The sequence below is a fragment of the Pezoporus flaviventris genome, unplaced genomic scaffold (genome assembly GCF_033815535.1).
Source record: "Pezoporus flaviventris isolate CSIRO_AGI_PZ_B2104156 unplaced genomic scaffold, CSIRO_AGI_Pfla_v1 ptg000002l, whole genome shotgun sequence".
NCBI classification, from domain to species: Eukaryota; Metazoa; Chordata; class Aves; order Psittaciformes; family Psittacidae; genus Pezoporus; species Pezoporus flaviventris.
The window spans coordinates 34,864,686-34,876,496 of record NW_026892550.1 but is presented as its reverse complement, the minus strand read 5'-3'; the positions used below and the strand labels follow the sequence as shown (position 1 = coordinate 34,876,496).

The following is an 11,811-nucleotide window of genomic DNA, read 5'->3' as shown; positions in this document are numbered from 1 at the left end:
TCACTTACTACATGGAGTGTCTCCAAACCTTAGCAGAACAAAGAGCAGGCAAGAGCATTTGCCACATTCCTGTGTTTGTGGAGTTGGCTTTTGACCTCAGCTTTGCCCAGGCAAAAACCTTTGTCACGGCATAGAAGCAGCTCCTCTCTACTGACTTTCACAAAGCACAAATACCTCAACAAGTTTCTGCCCTGCTTTTTCCTTTTTTTTTCCTTATTTTTTATTGCTCTGATACCTTTTTTATATTCATTTTTATGCTACATAACTTTATAAGATTGTAAAGAAAGCCTTGAAGAAGCACTCCTCATTGGACAAGCATCAACTCATGTTACTCAGCAGTGCCAAACAGCAGATGTTACCAGCACACACTGCAATCCAAATGTAAATTACCTCTGTGTTGTGCAATAAATAGAGAAGCCTGAATGAGGTACAGCAGTCAGCAATACAACCACTCTCCTGGGTTTTACTGGACCAAGTACCATTGCTCAGAAAACCACAGCATCCTGCCATGCAGGAAAGATACGCAGATTATAAAAAACAAACAAACAAAACCACAAAAAAAAAATCCCAAACAGAAAACAAATAGACAAATAAAAACTTCAAAACCAGTTACAGTTCTCATTGGTGTACTGTTTCCTCTGCAAATAAGGAAAAGAGAGGATAAGAGGGAGAGAGAGACAGAAAAAAAAAAAAATTACTAAAAATAATAGGCAAGGAATGGGAAAATATCTTTAACTACTTCAAGAGAAGTAGGAAAAGTAGATTGATGCCCTAACTTGCTTCTTAAACTCCAGTCATGCAGCAGAGGGAACATTATCATGATCTCAGCTGGTAAATAATCTGGTACAGACTAAGTACTAGATTTGGCTTCTATTGAGAGTAATGGAGTATCCGCTGACACTGGATTATGAGAGGTTCAACATTATGACAAGTAAAATTAGTTATTTTGCCTAAATGATTAGTGTAGTCTTCAACAAGTCAAGCATATATATGTTATTATTTAACTAGTGTAGCAAACCAAAAAATGGCTTTGACCCTATTTCAGCGTTGCATTATGTTTTATGAATCATAAGCAACTGCTTAAAAAAAAAAAAAAATCTGTTGTTGTGTTTCATAATTTTTCCTTGTATTCACACAAATACATTCTCTAGGTTATAAACTCCAGAATGTAGGCAGATCATGATTTTTTAAACACTTTAATAATCTGAGTAAGACCCAGCCACAGAATATAAAACATGTCTTCAGAGACTGCCAACTGTAAGGATTAGCAATCTGTTTACAGCGTACCAGACAAATTCAAATCTATATTCCATAGGCTACAGAAAACAACCGTCAACTTTCACCTGAAACATGCATGTTTTTTAATTACTCATAAAAGCAGATTTCCATATTTCAGATGGCAAATAGAATGAAGTACTAGTATTCACCAGCAGGTAAAATTAACTGGAGTCACTGCTCAGCTCCCCAAAAAAACATGATAATAGCACAAATTTCTTTTTTATTTAAAAAAAAAACAAAACAAAAAAAACAAACAAACATTGCTTCCATAGGAAACTGATTTATTTTAAGGGACTCTGCATGTCAGAGATGTTCAATTTCCTGCTGCATTTCAGGAAAAACAGATACTTGCTTTAGTCAGATGATAAGAAAATCTTGTATTTTATACTGTGGGACTAGTTAAAATAATTCACTGCCCAAGAACACTTCTATTAACCCCCTGGACAGAAGGCAGCATGAAAACCCAAGAATAAAACAAACTGAATAGCTTTCTAGCCTCCAGACCAATTCTTAGTTTTTAACTACTACAGTTATACATCATCAACCACTGGCTCTGAAACACTGTTATATACCAGCATCTGATGCCAGTAGAATTTCTAGTGAAGTCATTATTAGAAATTGGCATATTGATAACTTTATTAAATTATAAAATCATGTGCTTTTCAAAGATTATAAATGTGTATTAAATCTAAACCTGTTAAGTGACCAAGTGCCATTTAATAATTGCACAGATGTTATTTTTTACTTCTGCTTACTTACAAAAGGGACTAGTTCAGGATGAACATCCACAGGCCTGTGCTTAGAAAAAATCGCATCTGCACATTTCCCAGGGACAAGAGGGACAAAGAATATTTTATAGCAGCCTTCCAATACCTAAAAGGTGCCTACATGAAATCTGGAGATGGACTTTTTACAGGCGTATGCATTCATAGGACAAGGGGGAATGGCTTTAAGCTGAAAGTGATTTAGCTTAGATATTAGGAAAAAAATCTTTATTGTGAGGGTGGTGAGACACTGGAACAGGTTGCTCAGAGAAGTAGTGGATGCCCCATCCCTGGCAGTGTTCAAGGCCAGGCTGGACGGGGCTTTGAGCAACCTGGTCTAATGGAAGGTGTCCCTGCCCATAGCAAGAGGTAGGAACTAGACAATCTTTAAGGTGCCTTCCAACCAAAACCATTCAAATTTTTTCCTTGTTCCAGTTAAAAGAGGAAGTTAGTAACAAATGAGTACAATTCTTTCCCTTTTATCTCCCATTTTATGTTGAAACCAGCTGTGCATTTTTAAACATTCACAACCATATCAGGTTTGGTTTTCCAAGGCAGTAGGACAATTTCAGTTTATGTTTTATTTTCTAATTTGATCATCCTTCCTGGCAACATAATTTTACTTGAAGCTATAAATATTAGCAACTGTTACTCAGGAGAAATACATATAGGTGCTGAAGTTACAAACTGCAATAGGAATAAGCAGCTCAAAAGGAGAAAAATGAAAACCCTTGTTTTGTGAATGAAGAATCACATGCAGACTGAAAGAAATTCACATTCTTGGCATAATGTTAAATCCATGAAGTAATTAAGATCCAATGCAACTAATTTTAATTAGTATCTCAAAATATTTTTAAAACTCTGTCTATCCCCAGTAGTACACGAACTGTTATTGGCTCTTGTACAAATAAATGAAACTTTAGATATGGTTAGGGAGAGACAAGATACATAAGTCCTATGATCAACTGATTTTAGTTTCTTCATCTAAATAAAATATTTCACCTGAAAGCAACATTTCACTGTAAAACCATAGAAGTCTAGAAGCAGACATGGTCTTTCTTCTTTTGCAGAAGTTCTACATAAAAGAAGGAAGCTAGGCTTCCTACAGTTTTGAGGATTTCAAATTTCTGATAAGAGCTAGCAGGAAGATAAAAGATGATCTTAAACACTGATGAATAGTGTGTCAGTCTGACCTGTCATCATGTATTTCTTGATACAAAACTGAAACTATCCAGAAGAGAAGAAAGTAAACACACGTTCAGTAAGTAGCTTGTGTCGAGTTCTAGACCAAATTTTGCCTTTTCCTTCCCCAGTTGGTTAAGATATATATAAAAAAGTCCACCACAGATCAAAACAGTGATACTATAAGACTTATTTGTCTTTATCATTATAAATCTGAGACACTGCAAGAGTTGTCAAAAGCAGAGTTCATTGATTAGAGCTTGAAAATAGACATTGTTTCCAACATCTTTTAAGTCAAAATGGTACAATAATTTTATCTACCACAGTACTTCTGCTGCACTTTCTTAACAGTACGCTTGATGTTTCAGTAAATTCTGAATAGTGACACTGCCTTCAAATCTGACCTCATCTTTCTGTTTTATGTATGTCCAAACAAAATCTTGGCCCCACTGAAATCAGTGACAAAACTTTTTCTTGATACAAAGAAAGGCAGGATTCATTACCTCTGAATCTTACTACTATAAAGTTCTCTAAAAGACAGGGGTTTAAAATGCATTGCTTCTATAAAAACAGTTACACTACTCTTTATGTAGGTGCCATAATTTTTCAAATTTGAAAACAAGATCTCAGTTCTGGAAGTTGGTCCCATTCCAGTTACATCCACTACGTTGCTTTACTGAAAACCACTGATTTAGCCTTCAGATATGAGTAAGCAAGCATGAAGAAACTATACCTGCATGAAAGCACCTGACAAGAAATGTGATATCCTGTTTCAGTGAAAACTGAAGGGTTTGAGTGGCACCACGAAGAGGGTGGGGATAGGAGAAGAAGATAGAAAGAAATGTGAATTAAGTGGAACTGGTTTTAATCTTCCATTTTCTGCATATGGAGGATTAATACTTATAACATCTTACTACAGACAAGTGTGCGAACTCCAACTTTTTTTAATTCTTCAACAGAACTGTCATAGTCTGATGTTATGTTACTAACTGTTGACTAAGTCACCATCCCTGACTCAAAAGCTGTCAGCTTTTAATTTGTAGTCAAGAGATAATGATAGGAGGAGAAAGAAAAGCAGAGAGAATTCCTGCCATGGAGAGGCTACAATAAGGTAGAAAAAGCACAGGAAAGGAAGTGGGCTAGCAGCAAATAATCAGATATGCACCTGGTCCCTGAAAGGCTAGTCAAGGATCAAAGATGTAGATGAGGGACTGAAGGAAGTAAGAAGGAGGCAAGAACAGGAAGAGAGGGCAGAAGTTCATGGGGTACATGATAAAAACAGTAAAGATATGATTTCAGAGTTCCACAAAGGAAAAGTTCAGACTGCAGCTCTACAATCTGATGTATCAACAGTGTGCAGGGCTACTGCAAAAATGAAGGTCCAGCACAGAAAACCCTGACTTCAGGCAATTTCCAGTTTCTTTCTCCCAAAGTGGCAAGATCTGTCTCCACATGCGCTGTAGCAGCAGCATGCAGCACCATTGCATGGTCCCTGCCCATAGCACACTGCCTCTTCACACATCCCCATTCCACTGCATGCCCCAGGGATTTCCATAATCTGCATGCCCATTAGCACTGGACACAGCACTGTGTCTGAAGTTGTGCAATCCCACTGCATCTGGACCCAACCAAAGCTGTTTGAGCATGGCAGAAAGACTTTCCTAATCAAAGGAAATACTTTGTCTTGAAGCTGGCAGATGAGAGCCTTAGCAGTGCTACAACATCTGACTGCTGGAGACAATGACCAGTGGGAACCCTGTGCAAGTACATTTCTCATTTTCTGATATTAAAACGCATGCAGGTTTAGCCTTTACAAACACATATAAAGAAGCACTCAGAAACCACCTTGCATAAGTGAGTGAATGTTAAAAGTAAAATTTCAAACATACACAAGTGCCTCTGCAGCATTTTTAGTAATGGAAAGACCTTTTCTCCCAAGCCGCACATTAATTTGGAGCAAACACTATCCCAAACCTATGCCAGCCATGGCCTCACACAGCACCATGAGGGGAACCATGGTGACTACCTGTAAGGGCACAGCTAACCCTGCTCTCGCCCACCACAGAGGACGCTTTGCTTTTGGAGGCATATGGAGGAGTTCATCCCCAGTTGTTCACTCACCATTACTTCTCTCCCTTCCAACTGCTAGGACTCACTTCGCCTCACCAAGTATCCTTATGTCTCATCCTGTCTCAAGGCATCTTGAGCCTTGTTTTCTTGCAAACCCAGGCTGCAAGAAAAAAGTTCATTGCAAGCATTAAGAGCTTTCAGCATGAATGAGGATAAATTTAAACCAACACAAAACAGTTGTAGTAGAGCTGGCAATATAATCTTTCTTCCTACCAGCAAAAAGCTACTGAAAATAAGTAGAAAAGTTGTCTATCATATCTAACCTGAAATTACTTCTGGTTTCTGCAATTATCTAAAACTAAAAAAAAAAAAAAAAAGAGTGCCTAGTTGTTATAAAACATAAGCAACTCATAACACACACAGCTTGACTCAACACAATGCTTTTATGATATCTTTATTCAAATTAGTGGGAAGATATTCAGAAAAAAAAGAAAGAATCCTATTTCACAGGATTTAATTCAATGCTAAATATGAGAATAGTTCAAGTTTGATTAGAAGCGTATGAAATAAACTATTTGAGAGAAAAAATGATTGCTACCTGTGAAATAAGAGGTGCTGGTGGGATTGAATGATGGCACAGTATCTCTCTTTCTCCTTATCTCTCTGAAGGCTGAGCAGGAGCAGAGGAAGGAAGCAAGCAAGAGGGAGAACACAATGTACTTTTAAATCAGTAGGTCTACTGAGTACATGTTTTATAACATCCAGGAGAGTTAGAAATGTTAATTCTTGGGTTTATCATCTTACGTTTTTGCATTTGACATTTAATTATGCAAGATGCCATAATGGGCCACTGCAGAAGACATGGTAACAAGGAGATAATGATTTCAAGCAAACTCTTGATAGTTTAATCATCATCCTTGGTTGTAGAGACCCATACAGAGACATGAGTTAATGCTATACAACCCAAGCATTTGTCATGACATTAGTATGTAGTTCCTTTCACAAAAAGGCTTTTACCTACTATTTGTAACAGCTTGTTCCTTTACAAATGTGCAAGAGCATAATGCTCTCTGCAAACCTCTATTCTAGTCTAAAGAAAAAAATAAAAATTATCTGTTTTGGTCTATAATAACAGAAGTATCACATAATTACTTTTGCCAGCTCTTTGCTTTTTCAGATTTGAAGGAATTCTACTAAGCCAACTGGAACTGCACAGTACCTGAAGAAGGAAACAGAATCAGCCTCAACACTTTTTTGGTTCTAAAATAACTAGCATCAGTATAGAATCACAGAATCACAGAATAGTTAGAGTTGGAAAGGACCTTAAGATCGTCAAGTTCCAACCCCCCTGCCATGGGCAGGGACACCTCACACTAAACCATATCACTCAAGGCTTCGTCCAACCTGGCCTTGAACACTGCCAGGGGTGGAGCATTCACAACCTCCCTGAGAAACCCATTCCAGTGCCTCATCACCCTTACAGGAAAGAACATCTTCCTTATAGCCAATCTAAACTTCCCCTGTTTAAGTTTTAACCCATTACCCCTTGTCCTGTCACTACAGTCCCTAATGAAGAGTCCCTCCCCAGCATCCCTATAGGCCCCCTTCAGATACTGGAAGGCTGCTATGAGGTCTCCACGCAGCCTTCTCTTCTCCAGGCTAAACAGCCCCAACTCTCTCAGCCTATCTTCATAGGGGAGGTGCTCCAGTCCCCTGATCATCCTCGTGGCCCTCCTCTGGACTTGTTCCAACAGTTCCATGTCCTTTTTATGTTGAGGACACCAGAACTGCACACAATACTCCAGGTGAGGTCTCACGAGAGCAGAGTAGAGGGGCAGGATCACCTCCTTCGACCTGCTGGTCACACTCCTTTTGGTGCAGCCCAGGATACAGTTGGCTTTCTGGGCTGCAAGCGCACACTGCCAGCTCATGTTCATTTTCTCATTGACCAGCACCTCCTTCTCCACAGGGCTGCTCTGAATCTCTTCTCTGCCCAGCCTGTAGCTGTGCCTGGGATTGCTCCGATGCAGGTGTAGGACCTTGCACTTGTCATAGTTAAACTTCATGAGGTTGGCAAGTTACGTTATGGTTATCTCACATTGGTCATTTGAGCTACTATAAGACATTTTTACAAGACAGTAACTCATTGCTACTGTTAAACAGGAAGGATATTCAGAGGGAACTTCTGCCATACTTTTAGATAAAGGCAAGGCCAAGCTGGAGCTGCCCTATAGCCTCCTCTGTTACAGTGAGCTGGCTGAGGCTGTTCCCTGGCTACAGGGCTAGCGCAGCGTACCACCAACCTGACAGCCAGGAGGGAAGTGCAGTACAGCACCTTCTCAGATTCAGCGTTATCTGGGCCAGAAGCTCCACAATGTGCAGTGGTCTTATGGTCAGGATTACAGCAGGAGGATGTCATTACCAAGGCTAAATGTCTGTTGCCAGTAAATATCTGGGGAGGGATTCAGATGACTTAAATTCAGGTGTTTAAAATTCCCGTTACAGTCAATAATGATCTAATCAATGATACAGTCAATAGGTTCTAGCAAACAATTGACTTTACCCTAAACACCTAGTCTCTAGTAAACTGAGCTACTCTGTGAGACACTGTGAAAGATCTTGTGCTACTCCTGTGAGAAATTAATGGTAGTGGCAGTTGTATACCTACCTGCTCAGTGCTTTAATGTAAGTGCCCCAGTCTCAAAGTGAATCTCGCCCCAGTGCTAGATTACGTAACTCGAGCCTAACAGCCAGTTCAGAGCAGTGAACATCCCATGTTGCTAAAAGCTTCTTTTTGAAAACTACTGGTAGCCAGAAGTCTGTGACCTTGTACTTCGTCGGGTCCTGCAGTACCTCTGTGTTCAAAATCTACCCCATGCAAGTTACTAAGGGCAAGTAGGACTCTCTGATTTGGTCTGATCTCATTTGCAAATGTTGGACTCTGTGATAGATCTTCCATTTCCCAAAATGAATTCTAGGCAATCTTAATGCTGTAACTACAATGGACATCAACAACACTGCCAAGGTGGCAGTGCCTTCAGCTAAAATAGTTTATTAAAAGCTATTGACTTTAGCCACAACAGAGATTGTATGTATCTAATAAAATGCATGAACTAAGTGTAATGACTGAAAATTCTTTCAAGTATTTTGACACCTTTCAGTAAGCAGGTCTCAGCAAGAATGGAGAAAAATAACCGTCCGCCTGAATTCTACACGAAATTCTTTGCTAGCTGTAAATTGGCAGTTAACACAAGGTAGAAAAGCACATGATCTCTGCCAGGCAGCAGGCAAATAGTATTATAGGCTCACTAGTGAAAAAAAAACAACAAATCCAACCAACCAAAATTCTCAGTAAGAAATGAATATAAAATTTTATTTGCTGACTCCCACCAGAGGTCAGTCACATCATAGGAATAAAATGAAAGTTACCAAAATTCACTGATTCTACATAAGAAGGAAATTGAATCTCCCATTTTTTACCCAATTTAAACTTCTATTTCTACTTGTTTTATTGTATCATTCATAGTTGGGATAAATGTATCCTGCTTTAATTACATGAGTGCAGGAGAAAATGCAGAGCTCTGGTAAGAAAAAGAAACAGCTAGTTGGGTAAACTTCAGTATGTGTTTCAGGGCCCGAGAAAAAACAAGAAACAATTCTGTAAAAACCTAAGGCACTGGTAACTCTAATGCTCTAGATGAGACTGTGCACAATGGATATGGGTGGCAATAAGCACATTTCACCACAATACCTGCATTTCTTGAACTCAAAGTCATAGAAAAGTTGGAAGTAGGATTTGTTCTTAGTGATGTGATAAGAGCTAGACACCTTGCTGAAAGGAGTTATATATGCCTAGATTAATCAAGTCTCATGGTAGTTAGTAAAAATTGTATTACTTTTCCAACTAAGATAAACCACAACATAACAGAGCTTACAGTGCTAAATATAATCTCAGAATCCAAAGAAATTATAATTTTATACACTCAAATGTGAGTAGCCCCATTTAAACAAAAGGTTTCTATCCATAACATGTAAAAGAGTAAGTATTAAAACATTTTTTCTGTAATACATACCTAACTTTTTTTAAAGCCTATTCAGGACTTCTTAGACGACATCTGTAATACTTCATCCAGTTTTGGGCCCCCCAGCACTAGAAAGGTGTCAACAAAATGAAGTAAGTTCGGCAGAGGACCACTGAGATAAAGCCATGAGCAACCTGGTTTGACCTTAGTGCTCACCCTGCTTTGAACAGGAGGTTTGACTAGATTGTCTCAGAAGGCCCTTTATAATCCAGATCATCCTCTTGTACTGTATTATGATGCTATGACCCACAGACCATCTCTTTCCCAGAAATAAACTTTAGTCAGTTCCAGTCACCCTATCTCAGAAAAAATAAGAACTAGAAAAGATAAAGGCAACAAAGATGGCAATTTGAATTTATAGATTAGATCTCACCTAAGAGTCAAAATAAGGTAGATCTCTTCAGCCTGTGAAAGGGACGGCTGGAAAGAGATATGAAAGCAGAGAAACTGAAAATTATTATTTGCTACCTGTCATTAGAAAGGGAACACATGGATTACCAGATGGGTGTTTTAAAGATAACAAATGCACAGATGTTTTCTGCAGGACTTTCAAAATAGAATTCAGTGTGGTGGGATGTTTTGGAGATCAAAAGTTTAGGGGGATAGATAAATGCCAGGGATACATATCCATGATCTGAATGTAATATTTAGTACAAGAATCTCATAGTTTATAATTACCAAAAGATAAAATATCAAAAGGGAAATATTTTTTTCCTTCATATTCTTTGCACCTGCATCCACTAGAAGCCTTTGCTGGAGATGGAATATAATATTTATGGGACCTTATGTATGACCAAGTCCCTAATTCATGATTTTCAAAAGGCATAATGTAAAGAGAGAAAGGCTGTATAGCTTTGCTCCTTACTTTCTCTGAGCCCACTTCCTGTGTGGCTGGATATGGAATATAGTGCTTGAGACTTTGGTGTGACCAAGGATGATTGTTACTGTCTTCAAGAAGATCGTGCAGGTTAAACTTGGCATAGGCTTCTAGGGAAGGAAGCAAATTCAGCAAAAAATCTCACTAGGAGGTGATGTGTGCTGGAGCTGTACCCTTTCCATGCAGTAAATCATATGCAAAGTGATGCCCTATCCACCTCTTCACAGTTCCTTCTACTAAAGAAGCAGCTATGACAAGGTCAGGAATTACACTGTAGGACACATCTCCTCAAGCAATAGATTCTCCTTGTCCAGAAAACAAAGGACATTTTTATTTATTTGAGCACACAGAAATAACAGCAAGGGAAGGCTGAGTTAGCTTTAATGCAAGAAATCAAGAACTATCTTTGGAGCTGTAGTTCCACAACTCACAGGCTACCTCCCCACTACTGGCATTGCATTGACACAAACACAGCAGTGACGATGTGGTGAGTTTGAATAGGGAAATTGTTCTGTCTGAGAAAGAAGTAAGGGAAAAAGCAGTTGTTCAGAAAACAAGCTCCATTGCTGCAAGTCACCATCCAGCTGCATAAACGATCGGAGAGGGGAAAAAGTAAAAGCAAAAAGCCAAGCAGATGTCCAATAAAATGTCTGTGGACCTGATGACTCCAGGTTAGACTTGGATCCAGTGGAATGCGTTTTGTGATTCGTATTTGATGAGATCAGTTAACGTGTAACACAACAACCTGCCGTTCTTTTTAGTCCTTCAGCACAGGGCAATGGTCTCTACAATAGAGGCGCAGGTACACATAAATGGCTCAAAATCCATGTCATATTAAAAGGCTTAGCTCAACAGCAGCGTCCTCCGGTTCTTCGAGGCCAGAGATCCTCGGACAGCTTAAAACCTGCCCTACCCTCCTGCCCCCGGTTCCTGATCCCTTCAGGCGGTTTGCTGCCACTGGAGAACTTCCCCTCTCCTCACTAAAGTCCCAACCGCAACCCGCACGGAAGAGAGGAGCCGAGGTCGGGGTTCGCCTCCTCAGTCTCCGGGGCACCGCTGTCACTAACGGCTGCAGCTCGAGCTGCCGCTGGGGCTTCCCCGGGGCGCAGTTCCCCAGAGGGCCGCGAGACAACCCGTACTCGCCCGCAGCTCCTCAGGTGCGGCTCGCTTCGGCCTCGCCGTTGCTAAGTAACGCGGGAGCCGCTTCCGCCCGCCGGCGTCTGCCTCCAATGAGCGCACGGTGGGGCGGGTCCGCCTAGTTGCCCTGGAGACGGGGTTGGATCCCCTCCGCGCCGCGGTGGACGGGCTGTCGGCTCTGCGGGCAGACAGGTGAGGGATGGTGGCCGCCGCCGCCGGCGGGGAGAGGGCCCCAGCCCGGTGTCAGGACAAGATGTGTGCGATACGGCGCTTCTTGTTCCGCTGCGTGGCGTTGGGGGTGTGGTTCGGCTCGCGCGGTTGAGGCCGGTGTGGGCCTGGTTGTCCCGCGGGCAGTGGTTCTGTGGGGCTCAGCCGGGCAGCGCCGCCCTAGCGCCCTCATGCAGCCTGGGGACGGGGCGGC

General features: G+C 40.7%; 1 protein-coding gene across 1 annotated transcript in view; it reads left to right on the top strand.

The window, feature by feature from the left end:
• The first annotated feature begins 11,461 nt into the window (after nucleotides 1–11,461).
• The window catches only part of WDR17 (WD repeat domain 17), a 57,332-nt gene continuing 56,982 nt past the window's right edge, over nucleotides 11,462–11,811 (top strand). Inside the window, exon 1 of the mRNA XM_061474728.1 lies at nucleotides 11,462–11,582. The gene's annotated coding sequence lies outside the window, so the exon portion shown is untranslated. The remainder of the gene's footprint in view (nucleotides 11,583–11,811) is intronic.